Genomic DNA, 15335 nt, shown 5'->3' on the forward strand with positions numbered 1-15335 from the left:
AGTCAAAGCAATGAATGCCAGTATTATGCTGGAAGTTTTCCATTGCTACCTATAACATCCCTTTTTATATCTCATACCTGCGTGAATATTTTTTTTTATTATTATACCCCCATCTTAATTTGGTAATTACACTTGTTATATAAACCTAATAAAATCAAACGAGCTGTTATCCAAGCAGGTGTTTATCTGTTGCTCCGCATTGGGCCTCACCCCACTGCTGAGGTTGTATAATCGGGCGGCACTGTGGGCTGTTAGCCAGTAGGGGGCAGTCCCGGGATAACAGAAGGAGGTGGGGTGTACTGTCCTGGGTGGCTGGGAACACGATGTTACTGAACGTTGAGTCATCAGCTCAGGGAGGTGTGCGGTAGTCCACCTGCTGGTCCCGTTTCCAACACAGGGCAACAATCGAAACGAATGGGAGGTCAACTTTTGGGCTGGTTAGATTTCAGAGGGAAACTTGAGGAAAACATCTACTGCAGTCCAAAACAAGCAGAGACCCAGAGGTGGCGATTTCAACAGCTACAGGCGTGTGCCTTCTGGCTACAGTTCTAAAAGCGTCATCTGGGTGGTTCAAATGACTGAGTTAATATTATTTGAGAGTTTAAGGGATATAAGAGGAATTGCTTTAATTATATCAAACTAAAGATCACACGTGAGTTCACTTCATCCCCCTGAAATTGTGTGTTTGCAACGGTTCCTCTGTGTTAATCAAAACATCGAAATGCGCGCGCGCAGATGAAAGTAGGCGTGACCGATTTTCAGGCACTCTGCAGACAATCCCAAAAAGTTCTAGTTTGTTTTTCTTTCTGAAGTCTTTGCTCGAGCATCTGTGCCTTTATTCTCCCTAGGAATGGCAGTCATTTCAGCAGTGATCAGTATATTATTCCAGTTTGGTCATGATGAGCAGTCACCTGCACTGCAGTCATATCATAGTTCACTTATTTATCATGTTGAGGACAGAGTTTTTTTTTTTTTTTTTCTCTCCACTTTATGTATGCCTAAAGCGCTGATTGGAAAAAAAAATGACATAGCAAATAATACAACACTAATGTTTAACGACAACTATGCACAATGCCAAAGCAGTGCAGCTGGTACAATTAGAATTATTGGCAGGTTTTTTTTGTTTTTGTTTTTTTTAATCACTCATGCACTTGGTGTGTAGTTTGTCACCTGCGAGGCTGGTGTGGTGCAACTGTAGCAGAACAAGTTGGGGAACAATAAAGAGAAACAGTTGTTGATGTTGTTGTTGCTGTACTAGGCAGAACAAAACTTCAGAGTTGGGAGATTATTCATATTATTATTTATTTTCATCAGGTTTTGCTGTTTGAAGGGTTTAATATTAGATTTACTCTAATTACTTTGTTGCTGTTACCACTCTTATTGGTTGTACACTTCATATCTGATTTATAGTTTTATTGCGTTTGCATAACTGTCTGCGTTATTTAATCCATGTGCTACCGCGGGTTGCCTTGGGGTTTAAGAAGGGAGAAAAAAAGAAGCAATATTCAAATGAACTTCCTATGCTGTGAGCATCTGTTGTTTTCCTTTGCTCCATGTCCTCAGACCTTCCTTTGTATCCGCCTCACTTTCCTTCATCTTGTTCGGAAGTAAAAGTCCTGTAAGCAAATACGTTACAAAAACTACAACCAAATGTCAGCGATTAACATTTTATTTTTTCATTTATTTATTAATGTTTTTATTAAACACTGGAATATTTTGCGGCAATAAGAAGAAAAGTTTCACCTCGAAAACCATAGTTGACGTGACAAGTTGACAAAAGGTGTAGGTTATGGTTAGCTAAACAACAAATTGGTGAAATTGGAGGCTCGGAGCTTTGTTGTTTTTGCGTCCACACTTTGGATGCTCATGCACTTCCGGAACTTTCGTAATGCCCCGGGTGTCGCTCCCCCAGCCTCCACCTCCACCCCCACCCCCACACGTAGAGCGCACGCGGGGGACCACGAACAGGAGCGAGGCGGGCTGCTTGCTAACTGATGAATGAGCGCGAGCCGGTTCCCCCGGCTCGGTCGCCACTTCTCAAACAAAACGCCCCCCCCTCCACTCGGACAAGAACCCGTCGAGATAGAAACCTGAGAGGGGTTACGCCAAAGGTGAGGGATGCGTATATGCTCAGCTGTGTTTCACTCCTCTGTCGTTTCTCTCATTTTTCTTTCTTTCTGTCTTTTTTTGGGGCGTTTTATGAGCGGTGTGGGTGGTCTATAAGGCTCCAGACAATAGAGGAGCTTCTAGCTGCACTTGCGGGCAGCCCGACGTTCAACCCTCCTCCTTCTCCTCTTCCTCCTCCCATGTAGTCTGCGTTGCCCTTGCAGGTCTGCTTCCGTGTTATGAAACGAGCGAACACGCTGCTTTGCTCTGTTTTTCCTTTTTTTTTCTCCCCTTTTTTTCTTTTTTCTTTTTTTTTTTTTTTTAAAGGTCCTCTCCTCCTTCTGCTCCCCCTCTCGGTCTCATCCCGCGCGGCTCTCGGAACGAGCTGTGACCGGCAAAGGAGTTGACACCAGCTGGGTTCGCCCAGTTTGACACATCCGCGGGGTTAAGTAGGCTCGCTCAAAAACAGGATGGTCAAGCTTTGTTTTGGGTGCTTTTTGTTTGTTTGTTTGTTTTTTGACCAGTGTTACCTAACAGTTCTGAGTTGAGGGTAAACAAAAAGGAAGGGGCTTATGTAAAGACTTATGTAAATTGGGCTCTAATCAAGGCAACTTTGGTGCTTTATGTTTTCGCCCACACTGACTTGAAATGGGTCATCTTCTCCTGGAACGGTTCGGCACTAGATGTTTGCACTCGCCGTAGTCAGTGCAGCAACTTTCCAGCGTAAGGGAACATCTTGGTCCCCAGGGCTACTTCACTGGTCTGGTTGGTGTCAGGTGTGTCAGAGTCAGTTTCGGAGCTTTATATTTCCCCACTGACTCGAAACGACTTATCGTCTGGTGTGGCAGTTGGGCAACGGTAACCACAGAAGTGTTAATTTACCACAGTATGCAGCAGTTTTCCTTTGCAAGTTATATCGGTGCTTTACATTTCCCCAAAGACTTGAAATGAGCCATCATCTGGTGCGGTAGGTAGGGAGTGGAAACACAGAAGTTTTAATTTACCGCGTTCAACACAGCTGCGTTGCTATTTAAGCACTGGCTGGGTTCCCAGGGTGACGGCCCAAGTCCTCAGGTGTGCTAGAGTTATTTGGGCCCTTTATGTTACTCCAAGGAATTGAAAAGAATTTGCATTTGGTACCGCAATTTGTCACTGGAGGTTTTAGAGGGCCAGTTTAACATTTTGGAAAATCCCACTGAAAATTCGCCATAATCCCTGTCGCAATACAAGTAGGTACATCCCTTTCTGAGGTCTCAGCAAGCAAAGTGGAGGTGTTACAGTGTTACAGGTCTTCCTCCACCAAAACCTATCAAACACACAATCCAATAACTCCACAACAAAAGATCTCATGTACAAGTTGTCACCTGTCTCACACATTCGCCACACTCTGAAATGATAATGTGTATTTCTTAACACTACAACACTTGAAGCATATACTTGAAACTGCTTTCTTAAGTAAACCCCTGGGCGCAGTGGAGGGAATGTTCCTGCTTTTTCGACTATGGGTATATGAGCAGACAAAATGTTGTAAAATGTTGTATCCCTTTAACTTTCCAGCGTAAGGAACTGCTTTGGAAGGAGGTCCACAGAAATTTTAATGTATGAAATTCAGAACAGAGACTTTCCTGTGTAATTTTACTTTAGGCTTTATTTTGTTCACAGGATGATGACAAAAAACCTACCTGTAAACCAGATGACCGTGTCCATACTTGGTCATCGTGTCCATACGTGATCATCCTATCTATTACATTGCTTTTAGAAGCCAAGATGGTGACGACCATATCAGTTTCTGCTATGCTTGCAGATGCTAACTTGCAAAACAATGGCCCATGTCCCAGTGACCTACAATGTACCATACGGCCTGTAGGGTTAAGAGTGTATTCACATGACACGCCAGTAGCAGCTAATGTGACCCTGAGCTCCTGGCCTTAAGCTGTGATGAGGAGTAGGTTTTGTATGACAAGCCGAAACGTCTGACATAGGTAAGAGAAACTTAGTGTTGCCGTCGAGGTCTCGTGCCACACTCATCGATCTGGGTTAACGTAATAAGAATTTTTCACGCTGAACATTCCTCAGTGTCTCTCAGTTCAGAGTCCCCAGAGAGGGTTGACAAAGCTTTAACGGAGGCATGGAGAGAAAAAGAGAAGAGTCATTTCCTGTAATCGATACCCAACATGGCTGTTAATAGCTGCACGTTCACTGGTCCATCGAGGTGGGGGCGGGTGTTTCCTCTCTTGTCCAATTCTGCCTGCGCGACTGCAGGAAATCTGCGGAAAACTGGAGCTGTAAGGTAGAAAAGCCCCTCGCTTGGTCTAAGGGATATGTTGGAGAAATATTTAAATGCTTGAATCTTTTCTCTTGCAGGTTCATCCCTTGTTGTGTGTTTCTTTTAATTACCCAAAATGTAAATCTTCAAATCTTTTGCTGCTTTTTTCCAGTATTGATGTGGAGTGGTATAAAGTTTAGAGAACAGTCTTCTCTCAGAGATCAGTCTCATTGTGGATTCAGTGAATTTGAACGTCTAATCAGACCTTGGATCAGTCTTCTGGTAAACAGTCACAGTGTACGATGACAAAGACAACTCTCGTTATATTTTAAATTTTTTGTTTGATTATCAGTTAGGGGTGTAACCGGTAATCTCTTTAAGTTTCTTTAAGAGAACAAATTGATTCTTAAAGAAACTTCAGTGAAAAAAAAAGGTTATTTGCCTGTGAGTTTATGACATCAAGGCCTTTTTTAAAAGTGTTCAGTCGCAGGCGGCTTTGTGTCGGTGTGAAGGCTTTCGCTCTAAGTGTCCTTTCTGGAGTTCACTGACAAACTTGGGGCAGACATTATTTGAAAGCATTGGTACAGTGAATTATGCATAACGTATCAAAAAGTTCCCTTTTATTTCCTGAGGCCATTGCTCCATGAGATTGAAACAAGTGCGGCTAGCTCGCTCGTTGAGCCTTTATGGGTCGATTGTGGGTCTGTTTAGCGGCCGATCTGCTTTCGCCATGAAATGATGATGCGACCTTTATCTTTTTCATCCTTCCCCACATCCTTTCATCCCTCCTCCCGCCTGCTCCTGCCACTGAGCTCAGCGGGCAGCCGCCGTGCTAAAATAAAAGGCAGCGTGGGCACAGAAGTGATGAAAGAATGGACAGTGGAGGGATGAAGGGACCGAGGGCAGGAGGAGGGCCGGTGCAACTGGCCGGCCTCACCGCCAGTTTAACGGTAGTTTGATATCTCATTACTGGGGATGTGCAGCATGACCCACACCAGCCGGAATAACTCCTGCATCGGGTGATGGATGCAGTCAATTGTAATGTTGGATTGGGAAGAAGTTATTACCTTGGGGTTCCTGCTTATTTGAGGGTAAAAAATATGTATGAAGGCACAACTCTTGGTAAAGCTGTGGATGGAGGAACGGTGGAGGATGTGGTCTTTGTCCTGCACCCTGTTTTCATAAGGGATGGATAGAGCGAAGGCTGCGCGGAAGACTGACTGACCTGCTCTGCTCGTGTTGAGAGAGGACAAACGCAGTATGGCTGGGAGTCTCAACCAAAGCACAGTCTCTTTTATTGTGCGAAAGACCCGTCAATATCACCAATCAATCAATCACCATCCTCCTGATTGTTACCTCAATACCAGTATAAATTCCTTCAAATGCAGAAAGCCCATTATAACCTTCCAATATTTCATGGATCATGGATCCGCTTGGCAAAGAAATTTCTGCATTAAATAGGGCTGCAGCTATCGAATATTTTGGTAATCGATTATACGTTTGCTTAATGAAAGCCCGCTCCGCAGCAGAACACGGCCATTAACATTAGTGTGCAAGTTCACACCAGATGTGGGCGCGTTTCAGAAGCGCGAAACCGCACCGCCCTGGTGCCGTTGCCAAAAGACCGCTTCTGTCTTCTCCCGCTTTGCAGGGGGCGCATGGCTTATGACGGAAACCCTGTGTGCCACACTAAGAAGAGTCATTGCGAAACGCGAGCTTTAAATTTAATTGAACGACGCCTCAAGGCAAATGAAATTCCTCGATTATTTTTTAAAAAATTGATATTAGACAGATGATGTTAAAGACATTTTAGTGACCATTAGTGAAAACAATATACTTTTTTTTTGAGCATTTTGAAAAACTATGAGATATTTTGCCCACTGTACCCACTGTATTTTGCACACTGGTCTCTTTTCTTGTCCGGGGAGCCTCTGAAGAGGAACGGTAGTGGAGACCGAGTGGAGCGATGTAGGGCAACTCCGCCTCTGACCTCGGTTGCGTCTCATGTTTTAATAATTCTTAAAAACATGCACGGCTGAGGCCAACAGCCATGTCTAACATTCTGCTCAGCCCTACTTCCTGTATCTCACCTTTTATCGTCCGAAAAGGAGTCGCCCTGATTCTTGTCGCAAGGACCATTCACGCCAGCCCTTCTGTGATCGTCAGCTGAGGGAACAACTCAGTGGGGAACTGAGCAGGAATTCCGCTTATTCCATCTGCCCTTTTAATGCAATTTGCATTTGCGCCACCAGTAGGAATCAGTGGTGTATACAGAAAGCAGTGTAAAGAGCCTGGGGATATTGCATAAAACAACAAGGAAGGCCTGTTTAGATGTTTTTCTGTATCTTGGGGGATTATGACACAGCTCAAATTGAGGCAAGTTAATAAGCCACGGAAGGGCAAAAGAGAGTGCTTAGAGGCAAAATATAGTGCAATATTATATTTCATATTGAAATATCATCAACATTGTGTAATTTTCTCTGCCGTTAATGTAGTAAAAGTAAAAATTGTATTCTACGACAACTGTTTGGCTTACATGCCAGTTGAGGGAAATCCAGAATTGTATCCGGTAGCTTCTGTTGAGCAAAAAATAATAAAAAAAAAAAATACACCATGGTCCCTGCCTAGAAATTTTCTGCAAAGAGAGACCAGGAACTACCTCCGTTCAGACCTCACGTGCTGTACGTCTGAAGGGGGTAGTTCCCAGAATGGCTGAAGGGACTGCATACGGCTCCCTGTGGTTTAAAAGGAGACTGTCACGATCAAGACATCAGCGGGAGACTCCAGCGCTTGTTACACGGTTGAAGCAATTTTGAAACTGGAGCCATAGAGAGAAATCCTGACGTAATAAATTGGAGTAATCGCAGCTACAAGGTGCAGAAGCGAGAGGTCACGGAGTGCTTACAAATTCTTTTACAGGGATTTTTAGTTTTGTTTTTTTTAGTTTTTTAATCAGAACTTGATTCAATTAAATACAAGAGCAACATCTCCTGCACCTCTTTCTTCATAATCTAAGATTTAAACTGGCAATGAGGCGCGGTGGGATCAAAACGCATACATAGGATGCTTAACTCAAAGCCGAGGCCGTTAAATGTGTTGCTCCGTTCATCCTAAAACAAACTCTCGTGGAGAATGCTTCATGTTTTTGTTGCACGAGTCGAGGAGGGTAGGGCCGGGGAAGGGCGAGCGTCAAATCCTTTCGTACCGCTAAAACTGTCCGGACTTGTCCTGTTGGCAGTTCTAACTAGCCTGGTCACTGACAGCGGCTTGGGAGACCATTATCCCCCTCCTCTCCAGCAGAGCTGTTAATGGATAAAATGATCCCAGGAGGAAAATGACAGAGAGGATTTATAAAATTAAAAAAAAGCGAAGTGCAGAGAAAATGGGTGGAACATCCGACAGCTGGGTGGTCATTTAGTCATAGGCGATGGTCAGTGCAGGTTGGTTCCCATCCACCAGATGAATGCAGTACATACTTGATTGTAAAACTAGTATTTAGTGTTTTTCAGTTTACATGCAGACCATTGTCTACAGCAATGAGTGATCGCTGCAATGCAAAATGGGTAAATTTGTCACCGTGAGACGATGAGGATGCGACAATCCGATAAAAAAAATCATCTCTGCTCTGTTTTCCAGAGTTCAAGTGAAGTTCTGCAGTGCTCAGTTTGTATTCCCTCTTCCAGAGGGTTATTCTCTATGACGACTGGCCGCTTTCTCCGCACCGTTGACTTGGCAACAGAAAGATTAAAGGAACTTTCTAAAGGCACATTTATGTAGATGAACGGTTGGGGTTGTTCCACCTTCAGGCCATGTGTGGGTTGTTGCGCAGAAGCTAAGTGACTGATATGACGGCCTGTTTTTACCCTCACTCAATTTCCTTTGATGGAAACTGTGGAAAACCAGCGTTTCTCCCTTTAGGGCCCAACAGACTGAGAAGGCCTAAACTGTTACTGATTTAATGTTGCCATTAGCGAGGCTTTAGCAAAGTCTTACCCTGAGTCTAGACTTTTACTGATGGGCTGAAGACTGTTTGGATTTGTCTCTTCTTTTGTTAGGTTGTAGTTTTTTCTAATGGGAATCCACTGTAACTCTATTTTAAGGCATTGCTAACCTTTTAGCTCTTCCTATTTTCATCATTTTGAGGACCATTGCGTTTATATTAGCATGAGTCATGTGAGGCGTTGATTTGCTTTCCCATCACAGGTTTCAGTCTCACCAATCAAGCACTTGTAAAAGCCTGTCCTTTTTCACAAAATTAATCCCTGGGTTGGTCGGGTTTTTTTGTTTTTTTTAAATCAGAGCCAAAAGTCAGTTAGTTTTTCCCTGAGTTTGGCCTCCTACCTTGACCATGTTTCTTTCTTTTCATTTTTTTTTAAACCAAAAAAATCTACCAGGTAAAAGCAACAGTACTTGGCTAAGATAGTGGCCTGACTGGAAAATTCTCTGGAGAATGATGCTCATCACTATTTAAAGCTCTGATTTGTTTATGACCTGTTCTGACCATTAGATTCTGATGCAACTCCTGAAACGTTCTTATGAAACCTAAGAAGATTTTTTTTTTTCTTTTTGGTTTTTGCCATCAGTTCTTTTTCCTCCTTCACCATAGTTTTGAATGCAGTTCAAAGTAGTTGCTAGGTAGTTTTCATTATTGTGACATATTGTGATGTCAACTTTGTCTAATAAACCCCACAAAGAGGAGATAAGATTTGTGAAAAGACAAATGGGGGGTCGGTGGGTCAAAGATTGGAATTTCTTAAACAAATATTTACTCTGGCAACTTGGCTCAACCAATCATTTTTATAGTACAAGTTAAATGAAATCCAGTGAAGTGAAGCGACGGCTCCTTTTGTCTCTGGCTCAGCAGCAGGTCCAAAAATTTGTTACGATTTAAGTTGTGAGTCATCTGTGAGTTTGCCAACCTGTACGTGCACTTTGCTGAGACTAAATTCCTTACTGGATGAATAAATATTGAGCTGATCATTGTTATGATTACTGATACGATCATATATTTATTAAAAGAAGATGCCCCTTAGCCTTAATAAATCAATCAGCTCACCTTCGGAGGCCGTCAAACATTTATCAATCAGCACAATGAGCTGCCTGCCGAAATGGGGACTGATGAGGCGGAGGGCCTCTCTCTACCCAGTGGCCCCACGTGAACCCTCAAAGACCTCGGTGAACCCTCCAGCTGGCCCCTGATTGGCTGGAGAGCCGCCAACATTGTCCAATTGAAGATTACCGGAGCACAATGAATGCTGATCCCTCCCACGTTGAATTTTGACCCCTCCCAGTTCGACTCCTGCCCGTATAAGGGAGTATTGATCGGGCGCGTTGGCTTCCGCATCATTCATTCTCACCATCATGTGCAGTATGTACTTCCAGAGAAATCTCATAGTTTGTCACTGGCTCAAATACCTTATTTTTGGATGACGTTGGTGAACATGCTTTTCTTTTTGAATGTAGTTTAGCATTCCAGCACCTCAGGTCTACCAGAGATTAACCTGTTTACAGCCTTGTAGTGAGGCTACTACTATTGTGTGTGTGTGTGTGTGTGTGTGTGTGTGTGTGTGTGTGTGTGTGTGTGTGTGTGTGTGTGTGTGTGTGTGTGTGTGTGTGTGTGTGTGTGTGTGTGTGTGTGTGTGTGTGTGTGTGTGTGAATGCGACACGTCAACCTAATCAATGCAGGCTAATCCCAGCCTTAACTGGACCATGTCAGAGGTATTTGCAGGTTCAGAGACAAAGTTAGAAAAGGTTTGCGTCCGAATTAGAATAAGTAGGAGTTTAGAGGAATGGGTTACAGAGCTGATATTTTTAGCTCGAGTGAGGCCAGATTTAGCTGAACTCAGAGACTTGGCTGTTTTAAAATGTGGTGTTGAATATCATGCAAACAATGTAATTGGCATTTCTCAATTTTAAAGGTTCCTAATGCAAAATTTGACCTTGACCAATGTTTTCTAACATTGATCCATGTCTCTATCCTAAAAATAATATCACCAGAAAAGAGAAAATCCATCATTTGCATCTTCTGCTTGCACCACTCCTGTGAGTATGAGCTTAAAGGCACACTTCTGTAAAAACAGCCTATTGTGACGTGTTGGGGGCAAACACGAGACGGTCACAAAGGGCATTGCTACCCCACCCAGGTTTGTGACAATAACCTCGGTGATGTGTTGGCCCCGCCCTCTGAGACCCGCTCCTGTTTGCCCCTAACTAAACATGAAAGCATGGAAGTTTCAACAGAGCATCAGTTTCAGCAGGAAGTTAAAAACCCAGTGTTTTTGCAGGAGGCTGTAAACAGAGGGCTAAATGCTGCTATTTGTACAGTCCTTTGGAAAATTTATAGCACCAGGTCTGTGCATGTCTGTGTTATTGGCTGTGATTGAAAGCAACCTGCCTTTATGGGTTAACCCCACCCCCACCCCACCACTGTCAGGCTGCGGCATTGTGTAATTCTGTTACACAAGCGGCGGAGTTGTGATGTAAATCTTCTGTCTGTAAGCCTGGTTCTGTATAAAAAAAGATGCTGTTATATAATATTCATAATATTTTCAGAACTGTAATTCTGGAGTGTTGATGGTATTTTGTTATTTTATTAATATTGTAATTATTTGCCTCATCCTTTCAGAAAGTGTGTGCTAAGCTAGACTCAGCCCTTTGTGATGTCACAAGGGTATTGACCGCTCCCAGGGTTAGTGACAACACTCCTAGCCAGTTGTTGCTTCTTCCTCTTGTTTTGTTTTTTTATTATCTTCTTGTTTTTGTTCCTTTCTAAACATGTGGAAGGTCCAACAAAGCATGAGTTTTTAGCAAGAGGCTGTAAACAAAGGGCTAAATACTTTTTTATTTTATTTTAAAAAATAAAAATGACTGAAATATGAGTTCTTGGAATTAAATTTTGTCAATGCACAGGGATGAATATTTGGCAGTTTTAGATTTAAAATCGGTCAGCATTTACACCAAAACCACCAATCATCAGTCTTTTTTTCTGGTTTTGATTCTCAAAGCAGAAGTGCTGTCAAAACATTTCTGCCAATTCAGACTTCAAGGAACATTTGACTGTGTGTCCCCTTTCTCAACTGGCAACGTCGATTTGTGTCCTCCCCCCCCCCCCTCTCCTTTAAATCTGCCCTGAGCTCCTGCAGGGTTTATAATGAGGCCGTGGAACGCACTGTTCAACGCCGCTGAACTCTGAGTACAAGCCTGCGTGCGTGCGTGCGTGCGTGTGTTTGGATGGGAGTGTGTGTGGATTTTCCATATGTTTTGTAAAAGGCTGAAAGTAAAAGACTGTCTGTCTGTGCTTCTTTAGGCGACTGTGTGAGGACAGAGGCAGAGATTCTGGTTCTGAGTAAGTCGAGGAGCAAAAAAATGCATTTCAGCGACTGTGTGTGTGTGTGTGTGTGTGTGTGTGTGTGTGTGTGTGTGTGTGTGTGTGTGTGTGTGTGTGTGTGTGCGCGCGCTTCTTGGCATACGTCTTGTATAACTTTTCTAGTGAGCGGTACAGTGGCATTATTAGCCAGATCTTATATAAGGCAGCTTATGCAAGCGTCTGTCTTCTCTGTTCCCTTATCTTCCCTTTTTTCATTTTTTTCCCCTTACTGGCTCTCAAGGTAATTACACCGGCTCCTGTGGATGCGTACATTAAGTCTCCTGTGTTTCTATCCATTTTAGCACACAGTGTGAATCAGCCTGTGCACGTCGAACCTTAATGTTGAGTTCACAGAATCGAAATGCACCATAAGGTCGTGTGTGGATCTTATGTCACGACAACCGTCTTGAAAACCTCCCGCCTGAAGCAGTTTTTTGTTTGTTTGTTTGTTTGTTTTTTGACCTTCCCGGGACTTGGGTCGTGATAAACATGGGAAGCGACTGCCAATTGGAAACCACAGAAGAAGACAATAGAAAGGACGTGGCTGAAAGCCCTACGACTGCTAACAAGTCCAGCATGGACGCTGCCGTGGAGAAAAACATTCTCTCTGCCTTTCAACCAGCTCTTAGCCGTTTTGAATAGGCGAAATAAACCCAACAGATTTTTGAAAACATTCTTCTGACACGCCAGGTTACGTCACAAGCATTCCTGATACCAGGCTTGGACAATTTTGCAAGGGCGGGACATTTATACCACATTAAGAAAAAATTGTAATCTGCGGGCTTTCTTTTTTGTGCCGCCGTTTTGATGCTTTCTTGGAATGAACCGTGTCTAACAGGAAGGCATTTTATGGGTTGGTGTTTAAATGGAAGAGTGACGAGTTTCCAAGATAGGGCGCCTTTTTATTTTGGTTTGTTGGGACTTAATGCGTTTAGATAGATATATATATATATATATATATATATTTCCTGCATTTTTAAAATCAGTGATTCCTACCAAGCCTTCAGCAGTGACTACAATCTGGGGTGTCTAGATGTTTCTTCACCATCCGTGTTAATGAAGTTCAGATGTGCTGCTGCTGCTGTGATCCCCTGCCGGCTCAGGCTGAGGGTTTGTCCCATTTATTTAACCATTTGAAACTGAGGTTATCCAACCCCCCACTCCCAAAATCCTTTTTGGCACATGGTGGGGGTGGTCAGGACACCAGACAGACCAGACTCTTCCCCTCCCCCCATCTCTGGAAGCTTTCCCCCTGTCTTTGTCCGTCTCTCCCCGTCATCCCGCATGCCTCGCCGTTTTATTTTTATTGCCCACCCTCACCTCTCCTCTTTTTTGCTTTTTATATCCTTTGCACCCATCAACGTCCCCCTTTTTTTTCCACATCCACTGGCTCAGTTTTTTTTTTTTTTTTTTTTTTTCGTCCAGCTCTGTCCAGCCCCAGCTGGATTAATGCCGCACTTTTCAACGCGGAGTTGACTTGCTCCGTAGCCGGAACGCCTCCTGGGATCGCTGTGTGAGATTATGTAAGGTAGGATGGTGCACTGGGGGAGCGAGGACCATGAAATGATCCATATAGTTTGAACAATTTGACTGTTATTATTTTTTTCTCCAGTTGAGGTCTCTCTGTTTGAGTGTGTTCACATTTTCACATTTTTCTGCCAGATGTAATTAGAACATTCTGTCTGAAAAGATTGTTGCTTAAGAATCTTTTATTTTTGTTTGGTTTTTGGCCGGTTCTTCACTACTAGGCAGTGAAAGAGTTGTGTTTTGCTTGTCTTCATCCCAGAATTCTGTTTCTTAACAGAATTCTTAACCACTTTAAAGAAACCTATGGGTCAACAGGGTTTACTGGAAGCTAAGCCTGATTTTTTTGTTATTATTGTTTTTATAAGGCAAACTGGTGCATTTGTGTTTAGGGTTTATATGAGTCTCACTCCTGCTTCTGGTTGATACCTACATGCAGTGAAACTGTTATTTTATTTCTTTGTTCTTGTTGAGAATCTAGTCATTTTTATTACAACTTATCAGTCAGTTAAGGAAGTTTGAGCCTTTTTTTTTTTTACCTACGAAATCATCATTCTGGACTCGGGGAGGTGGGGGACCATCCAGAAAGCAGCATATTCGGCTTCCTGCAAAAATGTCAGCTTGTTAGCCTCCTGCAAAAGTCTTGTTTGGATCAGAAGGTGGTGTATTGGTGAAGAGGAAAGCAACAGATGTGAAGACTTGAGTTTTCACATTTCTGGTTCATATACAAGCTACAGATACTTGTTATCATTATGGATCCCAAGTAAAGTGGGACATTTTACACAATTAAAGTTATTTTAATTATTTAGTTGTATTAATTAACTGCCCTTTCATTTAATGGTGAATGGTGCAGCTAACAAATGCACAGGATGCCGCTAGAAGCACCCCCTCGACCCCCCGCACCTCCGCTAGTTCACCTGTCTTGTTCAAAACAAAACAGCATAAATGCAATCCACTGCAACAGTTTAGCCGTAAGTCGAGGCTTCCCTTTGAAAACGGTTGAGGATTTAGACTCTCACTTTGTGTCACCCGGGCCTGTAGGCAGACCTTTTCTCCACTGAAGTGCCTTTCTTTAATCTTTTTCCTTTAAGTTCAAACAGGAAGATGGGGAGGAGCGTGGTACATGATGTAACCGCTCAACCAGGTTATTACACTGTACTTCATAGAGCTCAAATTAAACACACAAAGACATGTGAAACGTCGGTGCAGGCCTGTTGTTCAGTGGACGGGACCATGTCGTGCAGATGTTATTGGTCCCGTCCACCTCCAGGTGGCTGTGAAGGTCGTTTCAGGTGAAGGAGAAACCTGAATCCCAGGTGTCGGACCCAGAGGCTATATCAAGTTGGAGCAGCTCATTTAGGCTGGCATGCACCTAATGTTATGTAACTGTTACTTTACAGTCTGGAAGGGCCGGTGTGATCAGAACAGTTTGGCCTGCTTTTCCTTTTGGTGTATATTTAGTTACATAAAGCTGGATGGCAATGAATCAAGTGGTTTTTGGGGCTGGATGGGACTTTAAATCATGAAGGGTAATAACAAGCTCTTGCATGTCTGCAGGAGTTTTATGTGCCCTACTTTTGACGGTGTTAAATCAGGTTACTGTAGGAATATATATTTTTTAAACCAAAATAAATTGTCCACTGACCTGACAGTCTTCAAGGAAATTCCATTGCTTTATATCTGCAGCTCTTTGATGGCTGTGGAATAACAAATTCTTCCACGTATTTTCAAAAGACCCAACTTTTTTTTTCTTCTTTTTTTTAGATTTCCAATTACAGTAATGAGATCCTCTGCTTATCTTTGTATCGCGGCGCCGAGAGATGCTCAAACAGTAGTGCATCGCGAGCTCCTTGCCAAAATTTGAAATCGACACTGCCGTGGCATGTTTGGTTACGTAAGCTCTGGCGACCCGACAACTGCATGTGCTCATTCCTGATTTACCGCTGCGCCCGCCTCCAGCGGCGACTGCGCCGCGGGGTTCACCATTTCTGGGTGACCCGTACTAAAATCAGACAGAGTTATATTGGCTTGGGAAGTGCCCTGGAGTGACGCTCGGAGCTGCTCTGGCAGTAC

At 43.3% G+C, this 15335-nt stretch overlaps 1 protein-coding gene across 1 annotated transcript in view; it reads left to right on the forward strand.

The window, feature by feature from the left end:
- Positions 1-1982: 1982 nt before the first annotated feature.
- LOC142888101 (helicase ARIP4-like) overlaps positions 1983-15335 on the forward strand; it is a 58113-nt gene continuing 44760 nt past the window's right edge. The window contains exon 1 of the mRNA XM_076026126.1: positions 1983-2111. The gene's annotated coding sequence lies outside the window, so the exon portion shown is untranslated. The remainder of the gene's footprint in view (positions 2112-15335) is intronic.

Source organism: Nelusetta ayraudi, unplaced genomic scaffold, assembly GCF_046127955.1.
Source record: "Nelusetta ayraudi isolate G7.1 ecotype Tasmania unplaced genomic scaffold, CSIRO-AGI_Nayr_v1 ptg000019l, whole genome shotgun sequence".
NCBI lineage: Eukaryota > Metazoa > Chordata > Actinopteri > Tetraodontiformes > Monacanthidae > Nelusetta > Nelusetta ayraudi.